The following is a 23019-nucleotide window of genomic DNA, read 5'->3' as shown; positions in this document are numbered from 1 at the left end:
TTAATAAAAATATAACATTTTGTAATTCATTCATTGGATAAAATAGATTTCTTTTGAAGGTGGATGCAGAATTTACACTTTGACCATTACCACCAATGATTAGTATAATCGTGAAAAATATTCTAATTGTACACATGTTAGTGTCATGTTGAACAAAATGGTCATTTTATATAATAGTTGCTCTTTTAAATAGAAATGTGGTTTTGGTATTCATTATTAAATTGTAAGACTGCAAATGCATTCTTCCAAGGGCTGATAAGTTGTCTTTAATTGAATATTAATTTATTGTTGCTCATAACTTGGTATAATAAACAGTGTTAAATACAGTTAATTTGTTTTTTTTTCAACTGATTTATCTGCAACTAATACGTTTTTCTTTTCTCAACAATTAGAGGCCCATACCTTGTCGTTTGGCTGCAGCATACACCTTGTTGGTGATGGTAAGAAATATTCCATTGCTTGATCGACGCTTGTCCGTCATTGATCGATTAACAGCAGGTATTTAGTCAGTATTAAGTTTTTATTTACTTAGTGATGTCTTGGAGTGTGGCACTGACTTGAACTTTAAAAGCAAACATAATGTCTTCTTTTGTTGTTGTGTTTGACCTACACTTATTACAAATGAAATTTTTTTGTTACTGAGGTATTTTGTTATAGGTAGTTGTTGGTAAGACCCGTGAGCCACCAACTCGAGAAAATTTATATTAGGAACAAAGAAACAACTCGGAGACCAGGTAACACGAAATATGTATTTAATTGGACAGGTTCCAATAACTTACATTTGCAATGCTTTCTCTATATCATTTGGATATCTCATGAACAGTTCCTCCGTTATACTTATTAACATCTCCATGATATACTGTATGGAAGGTATTTAGACTTGCATCATGTTTGACAGTGAGCATTCTCCACAGATACTAAGACTGAGATCTTCTTGAAGGATTCACTGAAGAACAGACTCAATAAATTTCTCAAACATGTCACTTTAATGGATTCTGCTTCGTGCTTATAAAATAAATTACTCATTATTTTTTTCTCTCTCTCTTTTTTTTTTAAAAATAACAATACAGGCATGAAATTTATTTCCAATTAAGCACATATTCTGTTGCCCTGAATTATTTCATAGCTTTATTTGTTGACCCAATTCTCTTGCTTGTATCACCATTCAAATGCTTCGTTATTTTGTTTCATTAACTAATACATACTGTAGTTTATTATGGCATTTCATTCTCCACTGTTATTACCTTTTCAAATTTTAAACTAAAAATTTCAATAGAAGCACTTGTTTTATAAATATTACTGTACTTTAAAGATTTAACAATGCAGAGATCTGGTACCGTGTCATTTTGTTTTTGCAAGTCTCAAGTCAAGTTGTGATGACAATCTTTGTAGATTAGCCGAACAATCTATAAGGGAGAAAACTGTTTTTACACAGGCTCAGTAATAATTTGTTTATAGGGGATCTTTTCCAATATACATAAATTAAAATATTTGGAAATCATTTGAAACTGATGTCATGCCAAGACAAACTGATGGACTCGTATGCAACAACCCATGGACCATGGAAATCCAATTGAGGTACACAGGTTGACAAGAGAAGTACAAACTACCTTTTTATTCTGGACCAACTACACTATAAGATCTCCTAGCAGTGTGCTTGTACTGTACAAGAGAAGTACAAACTACCTTTTTATTCTGGACCAACTACACTATAAGGTCTCCTAGCAGTGTGCTTGTACTGTACAAGAGAAGTACAAACTACCTTTTATTCTGGACCAACTACACTATAAGGTCTCCTAGCAGTGTGCTTGTACTGTACAAGAGAAGTACAAACTACCTTTTATTCTGGACCAACTACACTATAAGGTCTCCTAGCAGTGTGCTTGTACTGTACAAGAGAAGTACAAACTACCTTTTATTCTGGACCAAATACACTATAAGGTCTCCTAGCAGTGTGCTTGTACTGTACAAGAGAAGTACAAACTACCTTTTTATTCTGGACCAACTACACTATAAGGTCTCCTAGCAGTGTGCTTGTACTGTACAAGAGAAGTACAAACTACCTTTTTATTCTGGACCAACTACACTATAAGGTCTCCTAGCAGTGTGCTTGTACTGTACAAGAGAAGTACAAACTACCTTTTTATTCTGGACCAACTACACTATAAGATCTCCTAGCAGTGTGCTTGTACTGTACAAGAGAAGTACAAACTACCTTTTTATTCTGGACCAACTACACTATAAGATCTCCTAGCAGTGTGCTTGTACTGTACAAGAGAAGTACAAACTACCTTTTTATTCTGGACCACTATAAGGTCTCCTAGCAGTGTGCTTGTACTGTACAAGAGAAGTACAAACTACCTTTTTATTCTGGACCACTATAAGGTCTCCTAGCAGTGTGCTTGTACTGTACAAGAGAAGTACAAACTACCTTTTTATTCTGGACCACTATAAGGTCTCCTAGCAGTGTGCTTGTACTGTACAAGAGAAGTACAAACTACCTTTTATTCTGGACCACTATAAGGTCTCCTAGCAGTGTGCTTGTACTGTACAAGAGAAGTACAAACTACCTTTTATTCTGGACCACTATAAGGTCTCCTAGCAGTGTGCTTGTACTGTACAAGAGAAGTACAAACTACCTTTTTTATTCTGGACCACTATAAGGTCTCCTAGCAGTGTGCTTGTACTGTACAAGAGAAGTACAAACTACCTTTTATTCTGGACCACTATAAGGTCTCCTAGCAGTGTGCTTGTACTGTACAAGAGAAGTACAAACTACCTTTTATTCTGGACCACTATAAGGTCTCCTAGCAGTGTGCTTGTACTGTACAAGAGAAGTACAAACTACCTTTTATTCTGGACCAACTACACTATAAGGTCTCCTAGCAGTGTGCTTGTACTGTACAAGAGAAGTACAAACTACCTTTTATTCTGGACCAACTACACTATAAGGTCTCCTAGCAGTGTGCTTGTACTGTACAAGAGAAGTACAAACTACCTTTTATTCTGGACCACTATAAGGTCTCCTAGCAGTGTGCTTGTACTGTACAAGAGAAGTACAAACTACCTTTTATTCTGGACCACTATAAGGTCTCCTAGCAGTGTGCTTGTACTGTACAAGAGAAGTACAAACTACCTTTTTATTCTGGACCACTATAAGGTCTCCTAGCAGTGTGCTTGTCCTGTACAAGAGAAGTACAAACTACCTTTTTATTCTGGACCACTATAAGGTCTCCTAGCAGTGTGCTTGTACTGTACAAGAGAAGTACAAACTACCTTTTTATTCTGGACCACTATAAGGTCTCCTAGCAGTGTGCTTGTACTGTACAAGAGAAGTACAAACTACCTTTTTATTCTGGACCAACTACACTATAAGATCTCCTAGCAGTGTGCTTGTACTGTACAAGAGAAGTACAAACTACCTTTTTATTCTGGACCAACTACACTATAAGGTCTCCTAGCAGTGTGCTTGTACTGTACAAGAGAAGTACAAACTACCTTTTTATTCTGGACCAACTACACTATAAGATCTCCTAGCAGTGTGCTTGTACTGTACAAGAGAAGTACAAACTACCTTTTTATTCTGGACCAACTACACTATAAGGTCTCCTAGCAGTGTGCTTGTACTGTACAAGAGAAGTACAAACTACCTTTTTATTCTGGACCACTATAAGGTCTCCTAGCAGTGTGCTTGTACTGTACAAGAGAAGTACAAACTACCTTTTTATTCTGGACCACTATAAGGTCTCCTAGCAGTGTGCTTGTACTGTACAAGAGAAGTACAAACTACCTTTTTTTCTGGACCAACTACACTATAAGGTCTCCTAGCAGTGTGCTTGTACTGTACAAGAGAAGTACAAACTACCTTTTTATTCTGGACCAACTACACTATAAGGTCTCCTAGCAGTGTGCTTGTACTGTACAAGAGAAGTACAAACTACCTTTTTATTCTGGACCACTATAAGGTCTCCTAGCAGTGTGCTTGTACTGTACAAGAGAAGTACAAACTACCTTTTTATTCTGGACCAACTACACTATAAGGTCTCCTAGCAGTGTGCTTGTACTGTACAAGAGAAGTACAAACTACCTTTTTATTCTGGACCACTATAAGGTCTCCTAGCAGTGTGCTTGTACTGTGTGTGCTCTTCGTTTGAGCTTGTGATTTACGTGTATGAGAACTGGTGTTAGACTCAACTTCAACAGTTCAAGTCTTCATCTTTTCACAATTTGTGGACGTTTTCATTGCTCCATGAACACTCCATACTCTCATCTCTGTATTTGGATTCCTCTAGACAATGACATGTGCACATTATTTACTGCACTGCATGTTTAATCTTGTGCATTTATCCCTGGTGATGTTGATTGCACTTGCGAGTTCAAAGACTGTCTGTTACACATGCTTAATATCTCCAAAGTGTGTGATATCACTTACTAGAAGAAGGCAATCAGAGGATATAACTTCTGTACAAACTGTTACACTTTAGGACTTTACACTGAGATGGCATATTGTCACTAAGCTTTGCTCTGTGAGGGTGCACAATTATTTAATGGGAGAGTCAGAGGTGGGAACAGGTAACATTCTTCTAGCTCACAGAAGCGATCTGTAGAGGTTGCTCTGGTTGACTAACCAAAAAGTTGGTTTCTTCATTAATGTATTCTTCATTCACACCAACAAATTTCCAGTAACCATTGTTGAAACATTTCCACAGGACCACCAGGAAAATAACCTTAATATGCCACAGGCACACATAATACCACATTACACTGCAGTTTACCATTTATCCCTAACATCAGTTCCAAAGCAATTAACATTTGGAGAAAACTTGCCATCAAATGTAAAATTCTTTTTCATTTAAATTCACTAAAAAACTTTGCCCTAAACTAATGTCTTTATTAAATAAAAAATTACATAGAATTGCACAATATTAACTTCACTTACAAAATGATGTGCAACAACTGTCCAGAATTATATCAGAAAAACTGGAAAAAAAATGCAAACGAGATTTAGTGAATATAATTTTTAAAAAAGGAATTTTTACTGCCACTTGCAACTCAAAAAAACCAATGTGTATAGAAACCACTAATTTTAAACAAAAAACCAATCAACAGAGGAAGCCATCTTGATGAATAAATCAGTCCTTACTTAAACCAACGTGTTGACATGCCAATATACCTATACTTGACTGTGATATCATGTGACGTCTTTCTTCCATGTATTTTTGTAAATTACTTGTGCCTGTGGATAACAATCTAATCAAAATGTGTACATTTATAATATTTTTTTTTATTATCCGATCAATCTGTCTCGACTTATTGTCTATGAAGTTGATTCTTCCTCATCAAATTTAACAATTAATTAAACTATTGGTATAACTACCACTTATATCAATTAGTATAGCATATAATCATGGATTATAATCCATATTTTAACAATATGTAGGTTTGAAGTTCTTAGTTTCATAAGGCATTACTTAAAAACAAATCTTGTTTTCCCTTGTGTAAGAAATGTTACCTTTTTATCGGCATCCCCTCTTCACTTTATTTACCACCCCCTCTAAGAAGTAATGAAACTTAAGATCTATTTCATAACTTGTGCATACTGACCACATGTGCTGTGAGCAGCTGAGTTTGTGCATACTGACCACTAGTGCTGTGAGCAGCTGAGTTTGTGCACACTGACCACTAGTGCTGTGAGCAGCTGAGTTTGTGCACACTGGCCACATGTGCTGTGAGCACTACCATTTTCATCCTTTCTTTCGTCTGATACTGAGATTGTAAATGTTTGCAGGTACATGCAGTAATTTGTTACTATCCTAGACTCGTGTACTTTGGAGGTTATGTAAACAACACAGTATGTCTGCAATATTCATTTGGGAAGGTTTGTTGCAAGAAAATTCAAGAGTGCATTTGTTTTACTTGGATTGTTAACAAGTCAGTTTTGAGTCTCAAGTCAAAACAATTGTGATTTGGGTCTACAACTCTTAACAATGTCTGTATTGTTTAAGTTTATGACGCTATAATCCTAATTTTTTAATGTGCAAGATGTTATACTGTTATGATCTATATCACATTGTTCTTTTTCTAAGCTGTGTGTTTAATCACATGCTTCATCCTTAAAACGAGCAAAAAGATTTAATTTAATACGATCATGTTAAACTACGAGTGTTGCCTCTCACTCAATCCTGCAACCTTCTCTGTATTGAAACATGAATAGCTGCATGCCAGTCACAGATAAAATATTTCCTTATAACAGAGAGAGCATTTATTTTGTAATCAGTATGGTAGCAAAACACATGGGTTCAAAAGTTCAAATGAAGGCAAAAAATTCCTGTAACCTGATCCCTTTGAAAAGACCGTCATTTTGCTATCAGTTTGTCTGGGTTGTAAAGTTTTTGTATTTTTTTGTCATATATTTTCTTAATTTAATTATCATGACTGTTTTTTTTAAGATCTTTGTCATGGAAGAAGTTGCCGCAGCAGAATGTTGTATATATCAGTGTGTCAACTAGTCATGGATCTCTTCTCTAAAACCTTCTTCAAACAGTACTTCTTTAGGCCATTATTAGGGCTAGCATGTATGTATCTTCTCATAATTATTGCAGAATACTTTAGTCATGGCTAAGACTAGTATGTAAACACTTACAATAACTGAATTTTTACACTATTTTTCTGGCCTTTATTGAAACTTGTATAAAATTGGTTCGTGACCTGCTTCCCTATTTTTAACTATCTTTAGTTTTTGCTTTTGACTTTATTTAGCTGAAGATGAAGTTTGGGTTGAAAATTGATTTTATGTATGTTTTGTAAAGTTGGTCAAAAGAAGTTTACCTTATAACTGGGTCATATAAAACATGAAACAGAACATCTTGTTTGTGAGAAAGTACTTATCTTTTAACATAATGACTGATTCAAGGTGTGTGATCAGAATACAGTTTGCTCACGTGAGTGAACTGTTTTAATAAAAAGCAAACTTTGGTTATTCTGTATATAAAACATTACAGTGAAGAACAAAAAAAAAAAGTACCTCTCGGTCCGTACAGGTTGTCCTACACCCTAAATTTAATTAAAACCTTAAAAATGGGGTGGTGTGTGGATGGCTGTGAAATGTTTTATCATTTTTGTACCTCAGTTTTACCATTCTCATGATTTAATATGAAAAAAAATGATACATCAAAAGTCTGTTCTCATGAAACATTCAGTATAACTTTAACCCTTAATCAGTGGCCATCGTCAGTTGATTTTGCTACCTACAACATTCCTGTTTTTTATGGTTAATGGGAGCATTGGTGTTTCATAAACACAAGTTTAATGTAGAGTAATATGTCCCTTCATTTTCAATAAAACACGTGATATCATTGGATGTCAATGCACGATATCTGTTTGAAACATCTCTTTCCTTGAAGCTACATGAACTTCCTATAGTTAGTGTGTGATATCTTTAACCCATAACCATACGTTTACCAGGTGATCCAGTTCCCGAACATTCGACTGCGACTCTGCTCTGTTTTTCCTCAGTTAAAATCTCTCATAATGCTTCCTGTAGATGGTCCCTTACTTCAGGAGTTAGAGTCGTGTGTGAGTAGGCTAATGACCAGTGAGAAAGACAGAGACGTAATGGCAGCTGTAGGGCTTGTAAGTCATGAAATGTTTATTTAATCCATGGCAATAAGTAACTTAGGAATTAAGTTTTAATTAGCCTAAAATTTATGTATGAATGAAAAAAACACACACCCTATAACCTGATCCTTTTGAAAAAACACTTTTTTATCAAATTTCCTAGCTTTAAAGTTTTATATTTTGTCATTTGTATATCAAAAACAGTCAAAGAACTTTTCTGGGCTTTTTATTTTAGGTTTACTACATTGAATTATTTTCTTATGGCCAAATTTATCTGACTTTTGCTGTGCTGATCTTGAAGTGCGTAAAGTTATAAATAACACTATATATGTAACACAAATTTTGTTCCTGGATAGTATGTGTTATTTCTTAATTGCTTATGCTTCAAAAGTACAGAAAATGGCCATTATTCCCTTCAAACTTTGCTTTTATGATCTGGATAATGAAATTTAGAAATTAACCTATTTTATATGTAAAAACAGGCAAACTTGCACATTTTCAATTACATAAGGTCTGAATGAAACTATATGAATCAAGATTTACATCTATTTATAGTAAAGTTGTAGAAAAATGAACAAAAAATGACTTTTAATGAGTAGTTTTTCAAGATTTGTGACTGTATTGTAAACCACTTTCACATATCAGACCCCAAATATAGTCTCCCATCATGTTTTTGTTATAAGCTCCTTGGCAGTGGTGTTCAAAGTCCAGTATATCTTGGTGGAAGCACTTGCCTTGCTTCTCCTGAGTGTGCTCCCATGTTATCCTTGAAGTTATCAAGATGAGCTTCAAGGATATGGACTTTCAGGAACATCCTGCAGCCTATTTTGCCATAGTTCTTACCAGAGCCTCAACCAGTTCCACACAATTTTCAGCTTCATGATTGCCCAAGAAGTCCCACACCACTGTGACAAAGATGCCCCAATTTTTTTCCCTTCCAACTGAGCTTCTTGAGGACTTCTATGCACTCCAGGATCTTCTTTCTTTGTGGTCCAATGAAGACACCAGCTTTGACCTTTGCCTCAGACAGCTTATGGAAGAAGTTTTGAAGGTACTTGAAGGCTGCAAATGCCTTATCAAGAGCTGTGACAAATTGTTTCATAAGACCCAATTTTATGTGCAATGGTGGGAACAACATCTTCTGGAAGTCCACTAGTGGACCACATTATCTCCCTACAGAGAACTTGGTCCATTGTGGCCAGTGCTTCCTATTGTAGTGTGCAGTATTCCTGCTATTCCAAAGGCCAAGATAACAAGGAACCTTGGTAAAGCCTCCTTGGAGACCCATCAGGAATGCCAACATTCTGAAGACTCTGATAACCTTCCAACCATACTCATCGTACTTCTAGCAAGGTCTTGATGCTGTTGTATTCCTCTTTGAGGTGCACTGAATGATCCAGGGGAAGAGACGGACACTTATTCCCATTATGGAGCTTTGAGGTTTCTATAACATTCTAGAAAGTTCTTGAAGATTCCTCTAATTGTGAGAAAATTCTCTATCAGCTACTCAGCACTGAATCTACCTGGAATGTTCTGGAAAATGGGTAAATTTGAAAATTTCATTATCCAGGTCACAAAAGCAAAGTTTGAAGGGAAAAATAGGTATTTTCCATTTACTTTAGGCATAAACAATTGGAAAATAACACTTTCTGTCCAGGAACAAGAAAAAGTAAAAAATTTGTTACATAGTGTAATTCTATTTTTCTATTTCATAAAACGTATAAAGATTTTAAATAAACTTTATATTCCATTACAGACTAAACATCCTGGAGAGAATACTATTGATCAGTGATATTTATTAGTTTAAAATTTTTATGCATATTTTTTAAATTTTAATTTGTTTGAAAATTTCAGGCTATTGAAGAACTAGACAAAATTGAAGTATCTATGGAACCAGTAAGTAAATCTTCAGTGTTTTGTTCTATTTTTGTAGAAACGTGATGGAAATAATTTTATGTTGTAAAATGCATCTACATGTGACAGATTTTACAGGTACAATCTTTAGTAAATCTTACCAAAATACTTAATCAAAAGGATAAAAATTTGTTTGATAGTTTAATTAATGTTAGTTATTTCAAATATTATTCTCTTTTTTTTTATACTAGTGACACCTATTTTTAAAATCATTTAACCCTCTTGCCTCAAATATCCTTTACTGTGTTCGCACCAGCATGGCCAGGTGGTTAAGGCACTCGACTCCTAATCTGAGGGTCATGGGTTCAAATCCCCATCATACCAAACATGCTTGCCTTTTCAGCCATGGGGACATTATAATGTAACTGTCAATCCAACTATTTGTTGGTAAGAAGAGTAGCCAAAGAGTTGGTGGTGGGTGGTGATGACTAGCTGCCTTCCCTCTAGTCTTACACTACTAAATTAGGGACAGCTAGCGCAGATAGCCCTCAAGTAGCTTTGTGCAAAATTAAAAAACAAGCCAAACAAACCTTCACTGTGCATGATACAAGGTTTCAGTGTCTCACATTCAAAATATTAGTAAACTACTTTTTCTTTATGCGTACCAATTAGTATAGTAAATAGTAATCCATTTTTTAACAGTGTACAAGTTTTAAGTTCTTAATTGTATAAGGCAATGTTTTAAAAAAAAAAAACACCTGAATTTCTCGTGGTGTAACACGACACATTTTCTCTAGGTGTCTGCTCATGTCTATTTTATTCACCCCTCCCAGAAACTATGACATGAAACATAAATTACACACTATAAAACCATCATTCCTCAGACAAACCATAATTTTCATGGCCTTTAACTTTATTTGGTTTCAGGGTTATCAAACAGAAAATCAGACACCTCCTGCCATATCCCCTTTCAGAAATTAAGTTTTCGCTTACATTTAATTATGTTATCCATAACCAATCGAAAGTAAGGTTTATATTTGTCAAATGACATAATGTATAACATTGTGTTTGAAACACAGAATAGATAGTTTCACTTTTGTTCCCACAGTAATCCAATGGCTAGCTTGGATGAATTTGTAATGGTTCTTGTCATAAGAAAGCCAGAAAAACTGTAATTGTTAGAGGAAATTGTCTGCTTTTGCATGTTATTATTTTGTTTTATTTAATTAAATTAAAATTAATTAACACACTACTATCATTACTCCTAAAAAAATAGGGTCCAGTGTCATTCATAGTCAAGAGCAAGTGTAAAGAATACTAGGGTGAAAGGGTAAAATAAACAACAACAACGATAATAATATAATAAATATTTCATGAGGCATGAAAGTGAGCAAGTCGAAGTATCTGACGAGTAATTTAATTTGATAACATAACATGAGCTGCACCTTCCTCAAGTGATTTTCAACTTATAATGGTTCAAATACTAGTTAGACATGGTTCAAAAGGGCAATGAACCAATATAATGTAATTATAAATAAATGTTTATTGTTGTGTGTTTAAAGCTACTTGAAAAAATGTGTACATAGTTTCATGCTATATTTGAAGTCCTTGAAAGAAAAGGAAGGTAAGTTAGATTTATTTTTGTGGTCACAAAGTCAGTCAAATTGACCAACCTTGTTTAAAGTTAGGGTAGAGAAAAAGTAGCACTTTTACTGGAAACAGACATTTGAAATATTTAGGAGGTTTTTAGAGTCTAATGAAATTTGAGATTGTTGAGGGAAAGAACAGTGTTTTAAATTTTAACATGAAAATCACTTTGCACACAGACCATCCAAAATAAATACTCAATATATTCATGGACAAATCTTCTCTTACTTTATTAAAAATACTTTGCTGAGAATATGTTTTTGTATGTGCAAGGCTTATAGTGTTTACTGAAAGGCTACCAAATATCGTGAAGGTATACACACTATTAAAAGTTAGTAATATTAAATCTTTAAAGACTAAACACGGTCGGTCAAATTGACCAAACTCGTTCCATCAATTCCCTTAACAATCTTAAACATGTGAATTGGATTCCCCTCCATCTCTTCAATTTTTACAGATATTATCCTGTCTTCAAGTGACAGCCTACTTACTACTAGGCATCATCCTGATAGCACTTTTCTAAATTCTTTCTGATAAGTCATTGTAATTCTTTAGGTAAAGAAACCCAAAATGGAATACAATACTCCAAATGTGGCCTAACGTCACTTTGACATACAATGAAATTATACAATCTATAGATTTGTATTTAATATTTGCCCTGCCCCTAACAACAGCACACCATTTGGATAGCCCAAAAGACTGATTAACTATTATATTAAGATTATCCTCTCAAAATTAAACTTATAATTCAAGTTATGATTATCTATGTAAATTACTTTGCATTTATGTTGCAGCTGGTTATGTTTATCTAGTGTTGAATGTGAAGCAAGAAATAAATGTTCAAGTAAGATTTCAAAGACTTGAAACTCCTCAGTGATGCTTCTAAACATCTGCATTTTCTCAGTTCATTGAGAAAAGAAAAGGAATCTTTATTACCTTGTTCATGTTGTTCTTTCATTTTCAAATTATAAACTTTAATTCAAGAAATATTACTTTCTAAGCAATTTATGAGTTCTTTTGCTGTTGTGATCCTTTAGGGTTCTCAGCGATCTTCGTTTGCCGAACCAGAGGTGGATTTTGAAGATTTACGAAAAGAAGAAGAAGAGAGGAAGTTACTAGAGCTTGTGAGCTTCTGTTATTTTATCAAACTTAACCACAGTAAAAACTCTTAAATTTGGCCATCAATAATCCACATGAACACTGGATAATTTTTCATATAGAGAAATCTCCACAACAGTAAATTTCATTAATAATTTATTTTCTGTGTCCAAACAGTTGTTTTGTATAATTGAGTAAAGTTGGAGCCAAGCAGGACAGGAACAGTTTGACAGTTTTAGTAAAGTAGGAGCCAAGCAGGACAGGAACAGTCTGACGGTTTTAGTAAAGTAGGAGCCAAACAGGACAGGAACAGTCTGACGGTTTTAGTAAAGTAGGAGCCAAGCAGGACAGGAACAGTCTGACGGTTTTAGTAAAGTAGGAGCCAAGCAGGACAGGAACAGTCTGACGGTTTTAGTAAAGTAGGAGCCAAGCAGGACAGGAACAGTCTGACGGTTTTAGTAAAGTAGGAGCCAAGCAGGACAGGAACAGTTGGACAGTTTTAGTAAAGTTGGAGCCAAGCAGGACAGGAACAGTCTGACGGTTTTAGTAAAGTAGGAGCCAAGCAGGACAGGAACAGTTGGACAGTTTTAGTAAAGTTGGAGCCAAGCAGGACAGGAACGGTTTGACTGTTTTTTAGTAAAGTAGGAGCCAAGCAGGACAGGAACGGTTTCTGACTGTTTTTTAGTAAAGTAGGAGCCAAGCAGGACAGGAACGGTTTCTGACTGTTTTTTAGTAAAGTAGGAGCCAAGCAGGACAGGAACGGTTTCTGACTGTTTTTTAGTAAAGTTGGAGCCAAGCAGGACAGGAACGGTTTCTGACTGTTTTTTAGTAAAGTTGGAGCCAAGCAGGACAGGAACGGTTTCTGACAGTTTTTTAGTAAAGTTGGAGCCAAGCAGGACAGGAACGGTTTCTGACAGTTTTTTAGTAAAGTTGGAGCCAAGCAGGACAGGAACAGTTTCTGACTTTTTCTGAGAATGACCATCACTAAAGTTGTATCTAGACAATTTTGTCTTTAGTCTGTGTGTGCCAGTTTTCAATCATTTTGTTTGGAACTATATTTGATAAGGGGAAGTTATCTGGGTGATTTATGCAACATTTGTCTTGTTCCAGTGCTCTAGATGCACAGAATTATGTGCATCATTAAAACTGGTGCCTCTCTATACAAAGTAATTGATGGATCCTATAAATAAGTCATGAATTAGATAATGGGTGCCAGTTTGATTATCTGTATAATTGTTGATGAGACTATTTATTTACTGACTGACAATATGTCCTATTCAGAGTGTCTACTGTATTCAGAGTGTCAGATTCAACTAGCTGGGTGTCTAGATAGTTCAGGAGATCTTAATTTCTAATGTGTTTTCAGATTACCAAAGTAAGTGTTAGGAAAAGTAAGAATATTATATTCAAATTTTGAAAGTAATAAACAAACATAAGTGATTGTTCTTTCTTGTACAAATATTTATGAAATTTAACCCCTAAGGTAATGTTATTAGTGACTATAAACTTTTGATTTAGTTTCAGCAAAAATATTACAGAACTTTGTAGGATGACCTTGGAAATTGGTAACTTTACTAAATAATTGTTAAAAATTATTTCAGGATTTAAAAAAAAAAGGAAGTTGTTGGTAAATAAAACCAGAAGTTCATTTTACATTTATTAAATTTTTATTTTACGTGTTTTTTTTTTTATAGGAAGATAAACATAGAAAAGAATACTCTTTCAGTTCAAAATCTTGCCCTGGAAGTCTGACGAGGAAGGGAAAGATTCCTGTTCGGAAAGGTATTTACCTGGAGTCTTTATAGTTAACATTATTTCCAAAGTCCTTGTATAATTATTGTTTGACTCGGTAATTGTTGTACAGTTTGTTGGTCTTGGAATCATTGTTCTTTTGATAAAAACGTTAATCAGCTCTCCTCAAGACCATTATTTCATAAACAAGGTGTTTATTTTGAAATTTGTTAGATAAACTGTAGTGTTAAATATTAAGCATAATATAGTCGTTTAAGATTTGTTTTTTGTAGTTATGTCTTTGTAGCACATTTATATATAACTTTTAGAAGTCACAAAAATCTGTGTATATATTTTGTCTTTCAGAAAAGCCTATCTCTAGAATCTCGGGTGTTCAAGATGAAAGTGAAAGTCAACAGCCTCGAGTGTACAGGTCATTGTCTCCACCCAGAACTGTTGCTTCTGTTCCATCTAGTCTAGTAACAACAAGAGTGAAGAGAAGTAAGTCATTAGTTTCTAAATATTTCCATCAAGTGGGTCAAGACTATTTTGGATAACCTCCTAAGTTGACCCGAGCCATCATAAAGGTTTTTTCACGTTGTTGGTACTTTTGTGTTTTGGCATTTTTAAAGGTTTCTTTTACCTTGATATGTATATTATTATTGTACCTTATCGTTGACTAATTTGTAGGATTTAGTATACTATTGGATCTAATACTCACTCTGGTTTGGAACTGTTGTAGAGGTTTATATTCAGAAAATATTGTAAGGAATCATACTAATTAGTCTTTTGGTAGATATTATGGACAAATATTCTTTATGGGATACACTATCTACATTGTCAGTTCAGTTTAAAATGTTATACACAATGTAATTGTCCCCTGCTGGGACAGTGGTAAGTCTACAGATTTACAATGCTAAAATCAGGGGTTTGATTTCCCTCAGTGGACATGGCAGATAGCTTTGCTATAAGAAAACACTAATCTAATATTTTGTTAAATGCTGCACTTTACATTGTTTTGTTATACAAAAGTTTTATCTATTGTTGTTGCTTCTGTTGTCAAAGTTTTTAACCTATATCATTGGCTTTTGTTTTATAGGCTCAGCAGGAAGATCTCTCATTCAACAGAGAAGAAAATCTTCAGGATTTGAAGTGTCTAATCTAGTCTCTCGGAGATCAGAGAAAGAAGCTAATCTAAAGAGCAGTTTATCAAAAGGGCTCAGTTCTCCTGCCAATTCTTTTGATGGGAGGAAGAAGGCTGGGCCACAGGTTCATCCAGACCCACGTACTCCCATCCCTAGCAGAAAGGCTGTAGCTTTAACCAATACCAGGTAAACATTTGTCTCCGTAGAGTAACTAATGTTCTCTGAATTTATTTTATTAAAATGTAATGTTAATTTGTAATTCACATAATAGATGTTGGAGTACATTGTCACAACGTCATTGTTACAAACAACATCATGTTTGTAAAATAACACCAAACATTGAGTAACATTTCAAATTATCATTTAACTCTGTTTCAGGCTGTTTCAAATTGTAATATGCAAAGAATAAAGTCACTCTTACAATTTAAAGAAAAATCTAGTATCTAGCTAAATGCTAATATGTGTCAAATTTATGATATTTGCCAACAAGATTGATACACAGTTTTCTTTGTTAATACAAATATATTTTAATGTAAAAATAACAATACAGTTTATCATAATGGTTATTGCGAACAATATTGGGTCTTCTATCTTGTCTGAAACTGGATATTTTATAGAGGGTTCATGGTGAGAGAATTAATTTTGAGTTGATATTTATACAATTCTCTTAATGAGGAGCTAGTTAGCTCTGCATTTTTTTGAAATGTGTGTATATATCATTTGTTTACAGGTCATACTTAGTTTTTCCACCAATAAAGTTGTATAATGTTTTTGTACAAATATTAAAGTCTGATGTAAATCCACTAAGTTAAATGTTTTGTAATGAAATTCCTGAGTAATATGTGTTTATTTGCATATATAGTTTCTGATGTTTATAGTATAACCAACTGTTGCAAACCATTAATATATGTACTGTCTCTTGGTACACCATGTTGGTTACATTTACAGGTGTGATGAGAGTTTCTAGAAATTTCACTATGTACAAAAATACCTTCAGTACCTTAGTATGTACTTACACACATTGTTGATTCTTACACTCAAGAATCTTCTCAACTTTATGGAACAGGCAGAAGTCTAACAATACAGTTTCAACAATATTAAAATATATATATAATAGTAAGTTTATCACATCTTCAATGATTTGTATAGCAACAAAAGAATTATAGTTTTGTAACAAGTGTGGTTTGGAATGACCAAGTAATAATAAGTTAGTAAACGTAGTTCTGTGTATATTTTAAACAAAATGTTATTGTTGCTAAAATTGATGAACTTTATGTTGTTAAGGAGTCAGGCTGGAACAAGAATCCCAACTCCACATCTTGGTCTGGTGAAAACTGCAGCAGGTGACCGTTGTCCTTCTCCTTTGCCCTCACCCACTGGTCAGCCAATAACACTGGATCAGTTATTACCTTCTCTTACTGGTCATTCAACAAACCTAGACAAACAGTTACCTTCTCCTAATGCTCGGCCAACAAACCTGGACAAGCTGTTACCTCCTTCTCTGCCCGCACCCACCAGTCAGCCCGAAACAATGGAAAAGATGTTACTATCACCTCTTGAAGCCACTCATCAATCTGAAACATGGGACAAACTTTGCCCACTTTCTCAGCCTACCGAGTTTCTTCCACCACCAGTCCTCACAAAGAGTACATCATGTTACAGTGTAGTTGGGGGAACCAGCATCGCAAACCACAGAAGGAAGCCTTCCTCTGAAAGTGTAAATGGGAAAAATAATATTATGTGTCTTAGTAAAAGTCACTCATCTGACAACGTAACTACAAGAAGCAACTTAGATAAGAACTTTTCATCAAGACTCCCTGGAGCTGTGCCATCTAAACATCAGAGTAACAACAAAAACGTGTCTACTAAACATCCTCAGGGTGAAACCCCAGCTAGTTGTTTAGGTTTGTTTCTAACTTCGGTGAATTTATAATTATGAAAGTGAAATATGAAAATAACAAGACTAAAGACTCAGAAGTAATAACTTTCTGTATCGTTGAAATTTAGGCACAGGGTAAAAATATGCCTGGTTAATCAATTGTCAATCATTAGTGGCATAACTCTATTGACAAGTCTATAATATGTTAAGGCATAAATACTTAGAAATCAGAATAGGTTCAACTTAGATGTTTAAGAATATTAGATCTTGCAGCATATAAAGCACATTACATTCAATTATAACTACTGTTACGGAGAATAAAACATTATTGAAAACCACCAAGCAGATTAAGATAATTTTTGCATACATTTTATTAACTACAGAGCCATCCAAGAGACCAGTAACACCAAATCCTAACTTGGCAACATTACAGTCCAGTAGCAAAATTCCAACCCCCAAGTCCACTGTTAAGTAAGTATTATAATTTTCTCGTATGTTGTTCAGCTTACTGTATGAATAAATACGATTTATACTTTTCAAATAACTTAAAAAATTCTGTATTAAGTAAGTTGTTAATTTTTATTACAAAATAACCCATATGTAGTTTAACTTTTAAACTATGCTGTTTATGGATTTAGAGGAATGTTTAATTTTCTAAGGATTTTTACATTCATCAAGATACATTAGTCAGTGTACATTCATCAATGTACATTAGTCGGTGCACGTTTATTGGTGTGTTTTGAACTGATGCCTCTTTTCTTATTTTCTGCTTTTTTTTAATGCCAGAAATAAGTTTTAGACAATCTGATTAATAATTTTAGTTAATTTAAGCATTTTTTTCTTTTTTCATAAAATTTTGTATGGTCATGTTAAACATAAACCTCTTAGTCCTGTCAAGTTCGTATACACGTTTACACACATTAAGTATTTGTAACTTTACTGCAGTATGTGTATTTTAAAAATATGGTAAATTTTTAATGAACTTCACAAATTTTTCTATACACAAAAAATCATTACTGGTCTTGAGTATGAAGTAATTTTTATGTTATGATTAAAAAAAAAATTATCCTTCCAAAAATCTTGAATATAATTTACATAATCTCTAAAACCATTTCAAATGCTTTTTTTCTGTAAAACTTTGTTTTAATTATTCTCTCTACCCCAACTCTATACAGTGCTGGTCAATTAGACTGATCTCGTAACCACCAAAAAAAATTTAAAAAAAATCTAAATTAGTTTTTCTTTCTTTAATTTCAAACTGTAACATGAAACTTCGTTCATTTACCCTATGCAGCTTTAAACCTGTAACAGTATACATCTATTTCTACATAAATATAAGTATTTATTGCTCTTTTCATCATTCTTTAAACTATTAACTACTTCTATTCATGTCGTTTTAAGTTTTAAATCACTTGGGAACGTGGAACGTATGTTACGTGATGGAATTACACTACTTGCAAGTTATTCAAAGTACAGTCTACTTGCATATGTGCCTTATGAAGCACTTTTGTCATTATTATTTATTTTACCTAATCTGACGTTAACTATCTCGGAGATTCTCAATTTTGCATTTTTAAGAACTTGCCCTGGTTTTCTTTTTTGCTGTCAACTGTCAATGACACTTAACCCTACTTTTCTACTAATGGTAGCAATACAGTGAATAATTTTTATTTAATCAAATAAAGAACCAAAGAACATGGAATACTAACATGCAAAAAGCAGACAATTTCCCCCAACTATCACAATTTTTTCTGACTTTCTAAGTGTATGACAAAAACCTTTTACAAATTCATCCAAGCTAGTTATTATCTTTCCTATTGGAACAAAGCTTGTTATAACTGAGAAACTGATAATTGTGTTCATAAAACAATGTAATGTAATGCATCTTTTAACAGATGAAAACCTTGGCTTCCTGTTGATTGGGCCTGGTATGACTAAGTACTTATGGTACTTGACTTGCAAGCTGAGGGTTATGGGTTTAAATTCTCATCACACTAAATGTACTTGCCCTTTCAGCCATAGGGGCATTATAATATCACAGTCAATCCCACTCTTAGCTGTTGGAACAGTAGCCCAAGTGTTGGCAGTGGATGGTGATGACTAGCTACTTTCTCTGTATTCTTTCACTGCTAAATTAGGGACAAGTAGTGCAGATTGCCTTGTGTAGCTTTCTACAAAATTAGAAAAACAAAAATCCTATTGGTTATACATGATATAGTATCAAGCATAAGAGAGAACTGTTAACAAATCCTGAGAGAGGAGGTGGTAGGTGGGTGTGGCAAAAGGGGTGTGATTTTTGTATTTTATGGCCTGTAATGAAGTTAGGTTGAAGAATATAAATATTATGGGGTACCTAAGCAAGGATTTTATAGTAAGAATTTATGTTAAGTTTCATACTTATTAGAAGAGGTGGCAAATAAAATAGAAGAGACAATGTTTAGAGTTCTCACATTTCTCACAAGGGGTAGCGAATAAAATAGAGAAGAGACAATGCTTAGAGTTGTCACATTTTTCCACTAGAGGAAGTTCAGAATTTTTTAAAGTATTACTTCATAAAATTAGGAACTTGTATATTAATAAAATATGGATATTTAGCTCTTGTATACTCTATAAATTGGTACAACATAAAATGTAATTCTCAGACTTCAATAGCATTTTTGAATTTAAGTTGCTAAAACTACGAGTTAAATTTGGCTCAATTAAAATTTTTGTTAACTGTTTTATAATGTCCCTCAGTTTTACATTAACAAGTTAACTATTGTTATTCCTGTCTTGCCTTTGTGCTAACTATTGTAATGTATCATGTTTCTGATAATTACTGGTACATTTACCCATTCTTTATCTCACCTTACCTGTCTACTCTGTTTGCTATTGTTGTATAACTGTTTTATAATGTCCCTCAGTTTTACATTAACAAGTTAACTATTGTTATTCCTGTCTTGCCTTTGTGCTAACTATTGTAATGTATCATGTTTCTGATAATTACTGGTACATTTACCCATTATTTATCTCACCTTACCTGTCTACTCTGTTTGCTATTGTTGTATAACTGTTTTATAATGTCCCTCAGTTTTACATTAACAAGTTAACTATTGTTATTCCTGTCTTGCCTTTGTGCTAACTATTGTAATGTATCATGTTTCTGATAATTACTGTTACATTTACCCATTCTTTATCTCACCTTACCTGTCTACTCTGTTTGCTATTGTTGTATAACTGTTTTATAATGTCCCTCAGTTTTACATTAACAAGTTAACTATTGTTATTCCTGTCTTGCCTTTGTGCTAACTATTGTAATGTATCATGTTTCTGATAATTACTGTTACATTTACCCATTCTTTATCTCACCTTACCTGTCTACTCTGTTTGCTATTGTTGTATAACTGTTTTATAATGTCCCTCAGTTTTACATTAACAAGTTAACTATTGTTATTCCTGTCTTGCCTTTGTGCTAACTATTGTAATGTATCATGTTTCTGATAATTACTGTTACATTTACCCATTCTTTATCTCACCTTACCTGTCTACTCTGTTTGCTATTGTTGTATAACTGTTTTATAATGTCCCTCAGTTTTACATTAACAAGTTAACTATTGTTATTCCTGTCTTGCCTTTGTGCTAACTATTGTAATGTATCATGTTTCTGATAATTACTGTTACATTTACCCATTCTTTATCTCACCTTACCTGTCTACTCTGTTTGCTATTGTTGTATGTGTTTCTCCTTTATGATGTTTAGTGTAAGTTATTTTTCTTCTTTCTGCTACATGCGTAGTGTTTAATGTTTAAATCGATGTTTTTCAGACGCAAGTCCTTCACTGGGTACTCCTGATGACTCAAGTCTTCAGAAACATTGTGTACAAAGTAGAATGGCAGCTTTAATAATGGTGGTTGTTTGTGTAAATAGGTATAAAGTTAAGTTTTGTGTGTATTCATGCATAATGGTACTTCCATATTGGGAACAAATACAAAATGGGCAGATGGAGAGTACTGCAGAAGCTGTGGCACCTTTAGTATGTTAGTATTTGTTGTAAGGGTCTCTGTACAATCCAGTATTTCCATTTAACATAATATATTGATTTTCTCACATCCTTTGTGTCGCATTTTAAACGTATTTTCAAGTGATGTAAGGATATCGTGTACATCTTGTTGTTTTTGTTACAAATTCAAAATGTAAATATCATGATATTTCAGTACCTGAAGGTTTTATTATTAACCCGTTGACTACTCATTTGCCGTTTTATCGTACGGTCTACCTCTGGCAGTTGAATGCAAGCGTGCCGTATGCAGTATGGCTCGTAAAAATTATGCACATGTTTAGAGCAGCTGCATGTGACTGGTTAATTATATTCGTGAGTTCACTTTAATTTTATCTATCCCAGCTATTTATTTACTGTATAAATCTTGAAATGAGACTTTTAAATATTCAAGAAATATTGAATTACTTGTTATAAGATTTTTACACCTATTAAGTTACACTGTAGTAATCTGATTCTAGTATCCTAACACTAGCTGAATAAATCTGATTCTGTAGTAATATCAGCTTTATAAAAGTAGAACTTGAAATTGTCTCAGAATGAAAACAAAGTTTTCATTCATTGTTCATATTATAAATACTTGTGCATGTATATCTTAAAGTCTATTCCTGTATAGTATAAGTTATACTAGAATATTAGTAAAGGTTATTAATCAATGATAAACAATTAATGGGAGGGTATGATATGGAGAATCTGAGCGTCTGCTATGTATATATTGGGGTAAAGTGTTGTATAACTTTGTTTATAAGTGTAGTAGAAGTGTCCTTTTGTTACAAACATGAAATGAAAAGGCTTGAAACATTTTTTATGGATTTACAAGAACGACTGATAAGTTTGGTCTTTAGGTAGGTAGAATTCATGATGGTAAGTCTAGTTGAGGGGTTCTCTTGGTTACCAGTGTGCAGGTGTAGTTAAGAAGTTTATTGTTAATACATTCTAAAAGGTTGTAGTCTCAAAGTGTGAATTAGTGAATATTTTATAAAGATTTTGTTAACTGTTACTAAAGGTAAATGCGTAAATATATATTTGCTAGATTAAAATGTTTTTTTTTAACTATACCAAATTATTGTGTTAAGACATTGGGAAGAAGGCTTGAAATATTTTTGTATTATTTGAAACCATCAACATAATTTATAATTCTTGTTGAGAACTTGTTTATTAAAAAATATAATACTAAATGTTTATAAAACCATATAAAGATGGTAACCAAAATGGAAATGTCTTTAGTAAACCATGGAAAATATTACAAAGCTTAATGCAATGACAGCATACAGCAAGTATTTCAAACAAATTTATAATTATCTTAGTAAACAGTATGATAATATTGTCAACATATATTCAGTGTAGAAGAATAGTGGGTTAAAAAATCCAATTTTATATTGTCTGTAGAACTGTTAAGACTGGGATTTGTGTTTTAATATTGTTAAAAACAACTTCAAAACCTCTGTTTCATTCGTGACTGATGCTGATAAAACAATTTAAGGCATGACTTTCAATGTTTACCTATCATATTTTCATATTCACTCGAATTTTTGTTTTAATCTGATCATAAGACAAACCTGAATATAATGAAATAGTGTTTCAATAAACCTGTGTAAAGAGAGAGAGAGAGAGAGATTTGTAAACCTGTGTAAAGAGAGAGAGAGAGAGAGAGAGAGAGATTTGTAAACCTGTGTAAAGAGAGAGAGAGAGAGATTTGTAAACCTGTGTAAAGAGAGAGAGAGAGAGAGATTTGTAAACCTGTAAAGAGAGAGAGAGAGAGAGAGTAAAGAGAGAGAGATTATAAGAGAGATTTGTAAAGCAAGAGAGAGAGAGATTATAAACCTGTGTAAAGAGAGAGAGAGAGAGAGATTTATAAAACCTAATAAAAGAGAGAGAGATTATAGCTCTAATAAACCCGTAAAGAGAGAGAGATTATAAACCCTAATAAGAGAGAGAGAGAGAGATTATAAACCTAATAAGAGAGAGAGAGAGAGATTATAAACCTAAGAAAGAGAGAGAGAGAGATAGA

The 23019-nt window shown here is 33.6% G+C and overlaps 1 pseudogene across 1 annotated transcript in view; it reads left to right on the top strand.

The window, feature by feature from the left end:
* The window catches only part of LOC143227525 (serine/threonine-protein phosphatase 4 regulatory subunit 4-like), a 50641-nt pseudogene extending 27872 nt beyond the window's left edge, over positions 1 to 22769 (top strand). The window contains exons 16-26 of the transcript XR_013015007.1: positions 393 to 498; positions 6450 to 6575; positions 7465 to 7632; positions 9472 to 9513; positions 12156 to 12242; positions 13911 to 13998; positions 14314 to 14448; positions 15047 to 15278; positions 16377 to 16996; positions 17355 to 17442; positions 20776 to 22769. The product of XR_013015007.1 is annotated as a serine/threonine-protein phosphatase 4 regulatory subunit 4-like (transcript). The remainder of the gene's footprint in view (positions 1 to 392; positions 499 to 6449; positions 6576 to 7464; positions 7633 to 9471; positions 9514 to 12155; positions 12243 to 13910; positions 13999 to 14313; positions 14449 to 15046; positions 15279 to 16376; positions 16997 to 17354; positions 17443 to 20775) is intronic.
* Positions 22770 to 23019: the final 250 nt, after the last annotated feature.

Source organism: Tachypleus tridentatus, chromosome 9, assembly GCF_004210375.1.
Source record: "Tachypleus tridentatus isolate NWPU-2018 chromosome 9, ASM421037v1, whole genome shotgun sequence".
Taxonomy (NCBI): domain Eukaryota; kingdom Metazoa; phylum Arthropoda; class Merostomata; order Xiphosura; family Limulidae; genus Tachypleus; species Tachypleus tridentatus.
The sequence above is the reverse complement of the archived record's forward strand: the minus strand, read 5'-3'. Positions and strand labels throughout refer to the sequence as shown.